General features: G+C 49.6%; 1 long non-coding RNA gene across 2 annotated transcripts; it reads left to right on the forward strand.

The window, feature by feature from the left end:
- The first annotated feature begins 600 nt into the window (after positions 1-600).
- LOC122743569 lies at positions 601-8,823 on the forward strand. 2 transcript variants are annotated; one of them, XR_006354997.1, is made up of 3 exons: positions 601-648; positions 8,175-8,326; positions 8,626-8,823. It is a non-coding gene; the product is annotated as an uncharacterized LOC122743569 (long non-coding RNA). The 2 variants fall into 2 exon arrangements; XR_006354998.1 differs by lacking the exon at positions 601-648 and adding an exon at positions 6,950-7,082.
- The last annotated feature ends 3,079 nt before the right edge of the window (positions 8,824-11,902 follow it).

The raw sequence follows: 11,902 nt of genomic DNA on the forward strand, positions 1-11,902 counted from the left end.
AACTGTCCTCATGGTGTTGATAGTCTAAATTTGGAGATGACATCCATTTGGCTCTGTCCACACAGCATATGCTCCTATATCAGAGGATAGGACCCAGTGTTCCAGGCTTATAGAGCCAGACAATGTCTGAAGTGGGATTTGAATCCAGTCTCGTTGCTTCCCAGCCCAGTGCCCACTTTGTGTCTATAAAGTGACATCTGGTAATGGCCAACTCTTGTGTCAGACAAATATGAAAAGTGCCCTGGCATTGGAAGCAGGTGCCTTAGGCCCAAACCCTGCCCCTGCCCCTCGGTACCCACCGATAGGGCCTTGGAAGAGTTCCTTCCCTCCCTGGGCCTCAGTCTGAGTGGGAGAGATGACCTCCACCAGGTGCTGTGCTGGGAATGGGAATATGAACAGAGACCCTCAAATCAATCCCTGTCTGGAAACTTTCTTTTCAGAAAAACCTGGAAAGACTCACCTGAAGTGATGCTGAGTGAAGGGAGCAGAATCAGGAGAATGTTGTGCGATGTTGTACAATGAAGAACTGTGAAGGACTTAGCTATTCTCAGCAGTACAATGGTCCAAGACAGTCCCAAAGGACTATTGATGAAGTATGCTCTCCACCTCCAGAGAAAGAACTGATGTCGATGGGACAGACTGAAGCAGGTTATTTTTCACTTTCTTTCATTTTTCCTCTGATTCAAGTTTTCTTATACAAAATGACTAATGTGGTCACGTTGTACATAATTTCACATGTACAACCTATATCTGATTGTTTACTGCCTCAGGGAATGGGGAGAGGAAGGAGGAAAGGGTAGAATTTAGAACTCAAAACTTTAAATAAAAATGTCTAAAAACTGGGTGAACAATAAATCCCTGCCCCCAGGAACTTGTCCTCTCTAGGAGGAAACAAACCACCCCCCACTGCCCCCACACCCACCCACAGCTAAGTGGATAGGAAATGTAGGAGAAATGAAGGGAAGCACCGACACCTGGGGGAGTCAGGGAGGACTTTCTATAAGAGGAGCATTGGAAGGATCCAGGGAATAGAAGACACAGGGGGGAAGGGGATCTCCCTTTATAGACCCCCTTCTACATGTCAGGCACTGTGCTTGTACCCTGGGAGGCATGTTGTTGTCATCATCATCTTACAGTTGGAGAAGCGGAGGAGACAGATGTGAAATGACTGTCCCAAGGTCCCACAGGCAATAAGTGTCGGAGGCTGGATTTGAACTCATGCCTTCCTGACTCCAGGCCCAGCTCTTTGCCCACTTCACCAACTGCTGCCTCTGCTACCAAGGTGAGGAGGGCAGAGGTTCCATCTTGGGGAAGGGCCTCCGTGTTGATGGCAAAGCACGGTGGAGAGAACCCTGGCTGTGGAATCAGGGGACTGGCTTCATCTCCCCCGGGGTGAATATCAGTAGCCCAGCTGTGAGGTGAGGGGATTGGGCCTGAGGCCTGGGGTGTGCACCCCTCCCCCCATCCCATTTCAGCTTCATCCCAGGGGACTGGAGGCATTGTGTTCTTTTTACAAATGGGGAAACTGAGTCTCAGGGAAGTTATATGGTTTGGTCAGCATCTGTTATGTTTAGTCGTGTCAGTCATGTCTCCGTGACCCTGGCGTGGTTGGCCATTCCCTTCTCCAGCTCATTTTACAAATGAGGAAACTGAGGCAAACAGGGAGAAGTGACCGGCCCAGGGTCACACAGCCAGATCTGAACTCAGGAAGATGGCCAGTGTTACACAAGAATCAGAGGTGGGGCTTGAACCCAGGATCTTTGAGGCCCTGTCTCTTCAACTGTACCACATGATCTCCAGTGCCATAGAACACAGAAAATCAGAGCTGGGAGCGACCTTTGAGTGTCTGAGGCAGGATTGGAACCCGGGGCCTCGGCCTCTATTTATCAAGCACTTCCCTTGGGACAGCTCTGGAGACAGGGAGGACAAAGATTCTTCAAGGTCTCAGTTGGAGCTCCAGAGCTGGGACCAGGGGGGAGGGGGGAGGTCTCCCACCACCGGGCCAATGCTCCTGCGGCTGCCAGGGATGCTGTTTCTTCCTCCTACTCTCTGCCACAAAGGAGGCAGTGAAAGGAGCTGGGGCAAAGGCCTCAGGTTAGACCATAACTGTCTGTCCTCCCGATCATCCCAAGCCCATCTCTGAGAGGGGCTTCTGTTGTCAGTCTGGTCCCTCTTTGTATCTCCTGTGCTTAACCCACAGTTAGGTACGTATATAGTAGGTGTTTAATAAATGTTTGTTGACTCACTACAAAGTGGAAACTTAAATCTCTCCGGACCATTATACAATGAAACAACACGCATTTATTAGGCACCTACTGCATTCCAGTCACTGGGCTGGGTGCTGGGGCTTCTTCAAGGGGCTGCCATTCTTGGGGTGGGGCAGGGGTACAAAGAAAGACAAAGATATACAAAGTAAATGCAGAATTACTTCTAGGGGCTCAAGGTGGACAGGGTGGGGTGTGCGTGGATTGGAAGTTGAGGCAGCCTGCTCGTAGGAGGTGTCGCGTGAGTGCTGCCATAGAGGGGGTATCGAGAGTTTCCACTAGCTGGAGGTGGGGAGGCAGAGATGCCGAGACAGAGGTAAAGGGAATGGAAGGTTATCTATCAGGAGCCCCAAGGAGGGTGATTTGGCTGGAGCCCAGAGGACAGAAAGGTGGGCACAAGGCATCATCCAGGAGAGAGGAGACTTAAACCTATATCCTCTGACACATGCTGTCTGGGTGACCCTGGATAAGTCTCCTAACCTCTGAGTGATCTGGGCCCCTCCCTAAAACTAAGTCGAAAAAAAAGAAGGGCCTGATTTGCACTGGTGGAGAGAGTTCCCTCACTTGAGAGTTCCCTAAACCAACAGAATCATAGGTCCAGTTCCTATCCCTGTTTTAAATGCTGAACATCAATTTATATTTGATACTGGAGTCCATAGGGAGCCCCTGAGGATTCCTGAGCCAGAGAATAACATTATATCAACTGTGATATAAGAAAATAACTTTGGCAGTTGAGTAGAGTATGGATTGGAGAGGGGAAAGGCTTGAGGAAGAGAGACCGATCAGAGGACACTGCAGTAGTGCAGGCAAGAGGTGGCGGGGACAGGACAAAGATGGTGCTGGGATTTGAGGGATGCTGTGGAGGGAGAAGTGGCAAGATTTGGCAACTGATTGGGAGCCATAGTGGGCTGGGGGGAGGGGTGGCAGAGGCAGGAATCGAGGAGGACTTAGAGGCTGAGAACCTGGGAGATGGGAAGGATGGTGGTGCCCTGGAGACCAAAGGGGAAACTCATAAGAGGGGAGAGTTTGGGGATGAAGATAATTAACCCATAGGACATCTAGTTCAAACTGTCCAAAAGGCGATAGAGGCTTGGCACTCACGTGTGAGTCTGGTCCTGGGGAAAAGATCTAGAAGCCACCTGCATAGAGATGATAGTTACATTCGTGGGAGCTGATGGGGTCACCAAGAGAGTGTGGAGAGGGGAGAAGAGGAGAGAACCTCCCTGTGTCCCCCAAAGAATCACTGCTAGCTGGAGGGGAATGACCAGGCACGATGCTGACTGAAGTTTGTTAACATCAGATTTCGTAGTGATTCAGAATTTGAGATTCATTTTATTGGGGGAGTTGTGAAGAGGCTTGACTTGCTATGGTCAACTCATTATAGGAAGAACCCATGAAATGTGGCCCCTGATATTGAACTTAGGAGATTCATGCCCATGCGAGGGAGGAGGGGCAGGGGGATCTCTGGGATTCATCTCTTTAGTGCCTGCCTCTAGTTATCACCATCTAATTTCATCCAGTGAGAGGCAATGGGGTGGGGATAGAGCCAGGCAGACCACTGCTCGTGGTCCTGCCTCAGACTCCAGCTGGCCGTGTGAAGCTGGGCAAGTCCCTCAGTGACAACTAGGCTCGTGCTGGGCACGTGTGAGGAGTACACAAGACGACCGCTGGAGTCCTTGACCTCCCGAAGCTTACTTTCTCCACATCACGCTCTCTATGGTCAGCTGCAGATCTGGCAGGTCCCATTATACTAAAAAGACTGTCCGCATGGCTGACATGCCAGGGTCAGCCGCACTAATTCTGGAGAGGTTGAGGAGCTCGCCTGGGGAAGTGGAATGACTTCGGGATTTGGAAACAGAGGACCTGGGCTAACATCTTGGCTCTGCCTCTTACCTGTAAGGCCTTTTCCTGCCTAGCCATCTTGGTCCTTGAATGACAGACACAGCATATAACTGGACTCATCCCCAAAGTCTTAGTAAGTCTAGCACAGGCTTGTGGTCTATTGACGGGGCCTTTGGACCCCGGTCTTCCTGCTGCCAGGCCCCTCACTCTGTGCACTAAGCCAGACTGTCCTTTTCTGTTTTGGGGTCTGTGAGTCCTTTATATGTTGGGTATGGAACTAGAGACTGTTCTCTCTCTGATATGCATTTGTTATCTTCAGTGCTTGTGGAAGGGATGATAAACGGGAATGAGAATACGATATGGCAGTAACAGTGGGGTGCTCAGGGTAGTGCAATTGAGTGGCAGGGGTCAGGCAGCTGGCAGTGGAGGAGGATGGGGACAGGCAGAGAGGATTCTCTAGCCTCCATTCTGACTTCCCGGGATGTTCATTCCTTGATGTTTTTGACCCTCTGAGGTCCCTGCCAGTTCTAAACCTATGATTCTAGGATGATAAAGGAGTTGTAAAGAGGGAGAAGCCACAGAGAAGGGAGAGGCCCTGCTGGGAGGGCCACTGGGAGCAATGGAGAGATTTTGAATCGGGTTATAGTTTTCCCATTTTTTCTCAACGAGAGACTCACTTCCTATCTCAAAAGCTGTTTCCTCTCCTATAAAATGAAGCTTATCATGTTCACTAATCTGCTGGGTCCAAGGTAGAATCTCCTAATTGCTTTATTCATCTTTCTCTAATTAGTAGTGATTTGGAGCATTTTTCACGTTGCCACAGACAGCCAGGGTTTCTTCTTTTGAGAACACCAGCTCATTTCTTTAGATGGTTAATCAATTGGGGAATGGTTCTTCTCCTTACAAATTGGGTTCAGTTCCTTATATACTGGAAATGAGATTTCCCTCACTTGTTTCCCTTTTATTCTTAGCTTTATTGGATTTTTAAAAGCAAGCCCTTTTTCATCTTTTATAATCAAAATGATCCCTTTTTTAAGGCCTGTGGCCATTCCTACCCTTTATTTGGTCAGGCGCTTTTCTCCTATCTATGCATCCGACCTGTCATTTTCCCCCTTGTTTCTCCAATTTGTTCATGATATGACCTTTTAAATCTAGGCCACTTCCCCATGGAAGTGACAAATGTTGGGAGGGCTGGGGAAAGCAGCCACACTGCTGGACCTGGGAATGGGCACAATGGTTTCAGAAAGCAATCTGGAATTGTGGACAAAAAATGACTCAGCAGTATATGCCCTTTGACCCAGCTAGACCACTGCGGGGCCTGAGAGATTAAGAGAGAAAGAGGAAAAGGTCCTTCGTGTTCAGAAGTATTTTGAGCTGCTCTCTTTCTGGGGGCAAAACACTGAATCCAAGGAGAAGTCCACCCATTGAGGAATCAATTGAATGAGGCTGAATGAATCGCGGCCTATGGATGTGATGGAGAACTATTGTGGGGTAAGAAATGAGGAAAGACATGATTTCATAGAGGCAGGGAGAGCTTTTAGGAACCACTACAGAGGGAAATGATCAGAACAATCACAATTTAGACTAAATCAACACGATTACAGAAACAACCACATCTGAGGCCTCCTAAGCTGCTGAAGAATGAAATGAGCAGAAGCAGGAGAAGGGTTTATACAGGAGCAGCAACACTGTGAAAGATGGCCACCCATGACCCTGACGGGCTACTGATGACCCTGGGGACCCACGCCAGGACAGAGAAGTCATAGCTCTTGGGGCAGGATGAGATCCGTGTTGGGATTCAGACACCGAGGGAATTTGTCTTCTCCAACTAATCATGGTGGTTACAAGAAATGTGGTTTATTGCTTTGGTTCTTGCAGATCACCAATGGCTTTATCGGACATTTCAAACCGCATGTCACAGAGACATTGCAAGGGTGACTCGTCTAGGATGGAACTCATCAGCTTTCTCCTAAAAGCATCAACAACTCCGCCGAGCTGAGAGTCATGAACACTGATGAAGTCCACAGGGAGGAACCTCTTCTTCTGCATCTTGGGGACCCCAGTCTGGATAAAGGATAGTAGGACTTGGGGCTATTAGATAACAGGCAGATGATGCCACACAGGAAATGACTGAGAAGGTAAAGGGACACCTCTTAGGTGGTATCCAAGAAGTGTAAGTCAGCTCATTGGTGGTGTAGTCAAGAGAGGAACCAGTCCATCTTGGAGGACTCCAATTTAGGGAGCTGAGGGTTCCACAGCTCTGGGAAGAAACTGCTCTTGGGAAGAGGAGAGAGAGTTTTTCAGGAGTCAGGAGGACCTGAATTCAAATCCAGCCTCAAACACTTGACACTAACTTACTGTGTGACCCTGGGCAAGTCACTTAACCGCAATTGCCTTAAACATGATATATATCTTGCCCCTGGACCCAGATGGCTCTGGAGAACAGAGCGAGGCTGGTGACTTTGCACAGCTCTCCCTCACTTAAATCCATTTCATTGCAAGTCATGACATCTGTCACGGTCCTCTTTGACAGCAAAGGACAAACAACATCACCCCACTGACCATGTTATTGGAGAGACGGTATTACTAAGACCCAACCTATCTAGCCAGGCTCAGAGAGAGACGTACTAAGACCGAACAGAAGATTCCCTGAGAAGAGAAGTGACATCTTTGTTCTCCCATTTATGTCTGGAGGCCACGAAGCCTCAGGATTAGTCCCCTGAAGGAACTGAAGGTGTGTGGCTCTGCTGGATCCTGCCCGGCCACGGGGGCTGTGAGCAAATGGCCGACTTTGTGTTTCTTCTTTCCTGGTTTTAGGTGAATGAATCTTTCAGGATGGAGGTGTCCAGGAGGTTCAGAGTTCCCATCAGAGATCCCATTGGTAACTAGATTAGCTAGGAGAGTCCCCGGGAGCTGGGATTGAGCTGCAGCCTTCAGATGGACAAATCCTGGCAATGACCCTGTGGGCATTACAAGGTTGGTGAGGGCGGAACCTTTCAGGGAGGCTGCTCAGTGGCTGGGCCCAGAAGCAGGACAGCCCAACCCAGGGGCAGATCAAGGCCCCCCTAACCAAAGGACCCCCCCAACAAGCTTCAGAAGGTGTTCCTTTGTCCCAAGTAGTCTCTACATGTGTTTATATTGTCTATATGTTGTTTATATTGAACATTAAGATCCTCCTCTCTCCAGTGACCTTGTGGGGGCATGGCATGAGTGTGTCCCCAGTTTTGCGGGGCAATGAGGGTTAAATGACTTGCCCAGGGTCACACAGCTAGTAAGTGTCAAGTGTCTGATGCCGGATTTGAACTCATGTCCTCCTGAATCCAGGGCCAGTGCTTTATCCACTGCGCCACCTAGCTGCCCCTTGGGGGGATATTTTTGATACTACTCTCCTTGATACACTTTCTCAGCACACTGGGGGGGGGCTTTGAATGACAGTGACCCTGGGTTCCCCCTAGAACCTCAAGAGTGAGAAGCAGTTTCCCCCCATCAGTGAATTTGAGCGTGTGTTGGAGGAGCCGCCTCTGCCGTGCACAATACCCTGGATTACTCAGAGCACACTTCCGGTCATCGCTCCCCTCCTCCTCCCCCCAGTATTGGGCTGGCAGAGACAGTGACGCTCCATTGATCTGTGGGCTTGGTTCTCACTCCGCTTTTTATCTCTGGGCAACCTCAGGCAACTCATTTAACCTCTTCTGGGCCTCAGTTTCCTTTGCTGGAAAAGGGCTGGGCCTCCTCTCCTGGCTTTCAGAACAAGGGGAGATCAAGGACCTCCTGTGAAAGGCTTAGGAAATTTAATCCCTCCCGGGCTTGGTACAATATTGCATCCATTACCGGCCGTGCCTCGCTCGGGACTCAGGTATCGAAGACTCCTTGTCTGCCTATTAGCCGCATCATTGGCTGATGCCAGGCCACAGAAAAGAGCCAGACGCCTGGCCAGGCAGGGACAATCTGAGAAGAAGGGGGGTGGGGCTCTGGAGGGCAGCCGGTGCTGTGGGGCCCCAGTGAGTACAGACAAAAGTGGTCTGGACGGGAGTTCTGCCTCAGCTCTCGCTGCCTCCGTCCATGCAGGACCAGTACCGGCCTGTGGGCTGCACACAGATGCTCGGGAGCCTTGTGATTGGCCAGCGGGGCTGCTGAGGGTGAAGGCAGCAGCTGCCCGTCGTGACAAAGGGCCCGGAGCTGGAGGAACAGAGGACCTGGGTCCCCTTCCTAGCCCCCTGGTAAGTAACCGAATCTCTCCCATGTGGGACCCGGGAGGGTCCTTTCTGCCCTGCTGACCCCTGAGGCTTTCTGGGGAGATCAAAATACACACACAATATTGGGCACAGCCATGAAGCCTGAAAGAAAGGGGCTCATTATGATGGTCTCCACTTTCTTCTTCCTTTTTATCCTTCACTTCCTTTCTCTACCCTCCTCTTCTCCTTCCTCTTCCTTCCCTTCTTCTCCCCCTGCCATCTTCCTCTTCTCCTGCCTCTCTCCCCTCCTTCTTTGATATTTCAAAACATTCTGCCCTTTATAGATGTGGATTCCCATTCTTTGGGGAAGACTCCAACCCTGTTCCTTACCTGCTTTCTGGAATTGCCAGCATTTACCAAATTCAGACTTCCAGACTCATGCTATCTCCCTCCCTGCCAAAGAGATGGGCCTCAACACGCTTCCTGAGGCACTGGACAAGGACACCGGTGAAGAATGACAGTCATTCAACTGGAGAATTAATACTGGGGAGAGTGGCCTGAGAGGTACAGGATGGCTCTGAGGAGGGGTGACATGGGAGCTGGGCCTTGAAGGCAGGGTTAGGGACAGGTGGGAAGATCTGAGCTCACCACAAAGCCATCTGGCGTAACAAGGACCAGGGAGGTGTCCGGTTTGGCTGGACCAAAGGGCTCTGGAAGCCAGCAGACCCAGGCACATGGAAGGATTGGTCAGGAGTGGAAGCAGCTGTGCCGGTCTCCTGGGATTAGCTCGTGTGACCCCAGAGTCTCAGAGTCTGCATTGTCCAGCCCACAACTGGACAAGAGTCCACTGAAACACACCCAGTCCATGGCTGTCTTCTCAGTTTGAAGGGCCTTGAATGTCCCAGTAAAGAAGTTGAGCCCATCACTTCCCCAGGCAGGGCCTCAGTTTGATCAAGTGTAAAAAACAAGGGTTGGGCTCAATGAACCCTGGGGTCATTTATGGCTCTAGAGCAGCTCATCTGTCTGTCCTATCTGTCTGTCTGTCTGTCCATCTATCTACCTATCTACCTGTCTATCTGTCTGTCCGTCTGTCTGTGTATCTGTCTGTCTGTGTATCTGTCTGTCTGTGTATCTATCTATCTATCTATCTATCTATCTATCTATCTATCTATCTATCTATCTATCATCTATCTGTCTGTCTGTATGTCTATCTATCTACCTACCCACCTATCCATCCATTTATCTATTTTTATCATCTATCTAGCTATCATCTTTCTATCTCTATCATTTATTCCAACCTATCTTTATTTATCTAGCCATCTCTATCATTCCTTCTCATCTATCATTTCTCTATTTGTCTATCTCTCTTTATCGTCTATCAATCTACCTATCATCTCTATCAATCTATTTCTATCACCCACCATCTTTAGTTATCTACCTATCTACCTTGTCTATCTCTCTGTCTGTCTCTCTGTCTGCCTATCCGTCTCCAAGTCTGCATCCATCTGCAGAGTTAAGAGAAAGGATTCTCTTTTCTCCAAACCCTTTGAAGGTCCCAGGATGGCTGATATTTAGCCCTCAGCTCATACTTGAGAAAAATGAATGACTTGTTTGTCAGTCCTTCACGGCCTCCTCTTAAGGGGCATCTTGGGTCAAAAGGCAGAGGTCACCGCGCTTCTCAGATGCTCAGGCCTTGAGTCTGTCTAGTGTTTTCCAACCTTGCTGACCCCAGAGAAATGACTGGAATCAGAGTAAATCTTGCTAGAGACCAAACAGGGCTGCAGTAGTCAAACTCAAGCATTTCCTGGGTGTGGGGACATGTCTGGATGTTCTTATGGTACGGATTTCATGGTACTCTCTGATTATTTTCCTTTAAAACCCCCAAGGCCCATGTCCAGTCCCAATGGGAGCAGAGCAAAGGGGCTGCTCAGCACCCAAGGGTCCTTGGTGCTCTGGCTGTTTTGGGAGATGTCTTGGACCTGACCTTCCATTCTGCTCCGTGCATCTGCAAAGATTTTGGCCACTGGGAGAACAGTTGTTGGTCAGAGCCCAGGCCGTGGGAATGACCACAAGCAGTCCATTTTCCAGTCAACCCAGGTTAATGACTGTGAAAGACTGAAGATCAGACCAACAACCTGTGGGGTGATCCCTGGCTCTCTCCGGCAGGTCCTCAGCACCAGGGATTCTGGAAGCCCTTAACCTGCCCCTTGGGCAAGCTGTGGGTCTGTGGCTAGGACTGGCTTGGCTGAGGGCAGAGAGGTCCATCACCCGCAGAACGGTCACCACAGGAGACACAGAGGGGCTTCAGAGGGAGCGTCCACACTGGAGCATTTAGTTCAGCCAGTGTTTCGTGAGTACTTCCTCCATGCCGAGCCCCATTCAGAGTCCAGTGATGTCCAGTGATGTACGTGATACATCTGACTCTTCTCACCACACAGCATCTACAGAGTATCAGGGGAGAGAAGCTGGGTCCCTAGATAGTTATGATGGGAGCCAGAATTCCTTAGCCTGGCATTCAATGCCCTCCCTTACATTGTAAACTCCTTGAAGGAGGGGACTCTTTTTGTATCTCCTTAGCACAGTATCTGGCCCATAGGAGGTGCTTAATAAATAGATATTGACTGGCTGAAAAATTCCCAAATTCTGACTTTAAAGTCCTAGGAACTGAGTTTGAATAGTGGCTTTGTCACTTCCTGGCTGGGTAACTTGGGCAGAGTGCTTTCATCTCTCTGGGTGTCAAATGAGGTGCTTGGCTCAGGTGATCTCTGAGGGTCCCCCTCTGGCTCTGATCTGGGGGGGGGTGTTGAGGACTTCTGAGCATTTACCCTCTTTATGTTGTTCTTATTTGTGTGTCTGGTTCCTGCCACCCATCAGAATAGAGGCTCCCTGAGGACAGGTAGCGGAACTCTGCAGGGGATCAGAAGTTCATTAGACTATGGGGTTATTGGGCTGGTGTTGATTCAGCTCAATGAGGTATTGGAGAGGGGATGAGGCTGAATATATATATATATATATATTTATGTGTGTGTGTGTGTATGTGTGTGTGTATATGTATATGTATATATATATGCACACATATGTAGAGAGAGGTATACATATATATGTGTGTGAATATGTGCATACATAGATGCGTACTATCATCCATCCATCCATCCCCTATCATTCTTTCCCCTTCATGTCCTGCTTCTTGGCATCACTGCTACATCAGGATTCTGGGGCAGCACTTGCACATCCCTAGCGGAGGATTCTTTGGGGAGGACACCTTTTCACCGGAGCCCCCCCACCCTGCAGATGGCCAGTTCTCATCTTTTCTTGTCCTTTGTTCACATGAGACCCCACGATGGCCCAGAATTAAATCTGTCACTTTCCAAGAGTGGTTCCCATCAGAACTGGGCCCCTAAACAGGCACCCTTGCCCTCTCTGGTGGGAGAAGGCTTGCCAAGCCCTCAGGTTCTCTGGCCCCTCTCCCTGACCCTGACCCCTCTCAGCCAGCCTTGAGATGCAGATCACAGGGACTTCCTTTCTCAAAGATCTGATCACCCTCCAGGAGGATGGGGAGGGCAGGGCCCCACTCCAAATCGTTATTTATTCTCTTGGCCTTGAAGATTTAAGAAGACAAGT

This window comes from Dromiciops gliroides, chromosome 2 (assembly GCF_019393635.1).
Source record: "Dromiciops gliroides isolate mDroGli1 chromosome 2, mDroGli1.pri, whole genome shotgun sequence".
Classification (NCBI taxonomy): domain Eukaryota; kingdom Metazoa; phylum Chordata; class Mammalia; order Microbiotheria; family Microbiotheriidae; genus Dromiciops; species Dromiciops gliroides.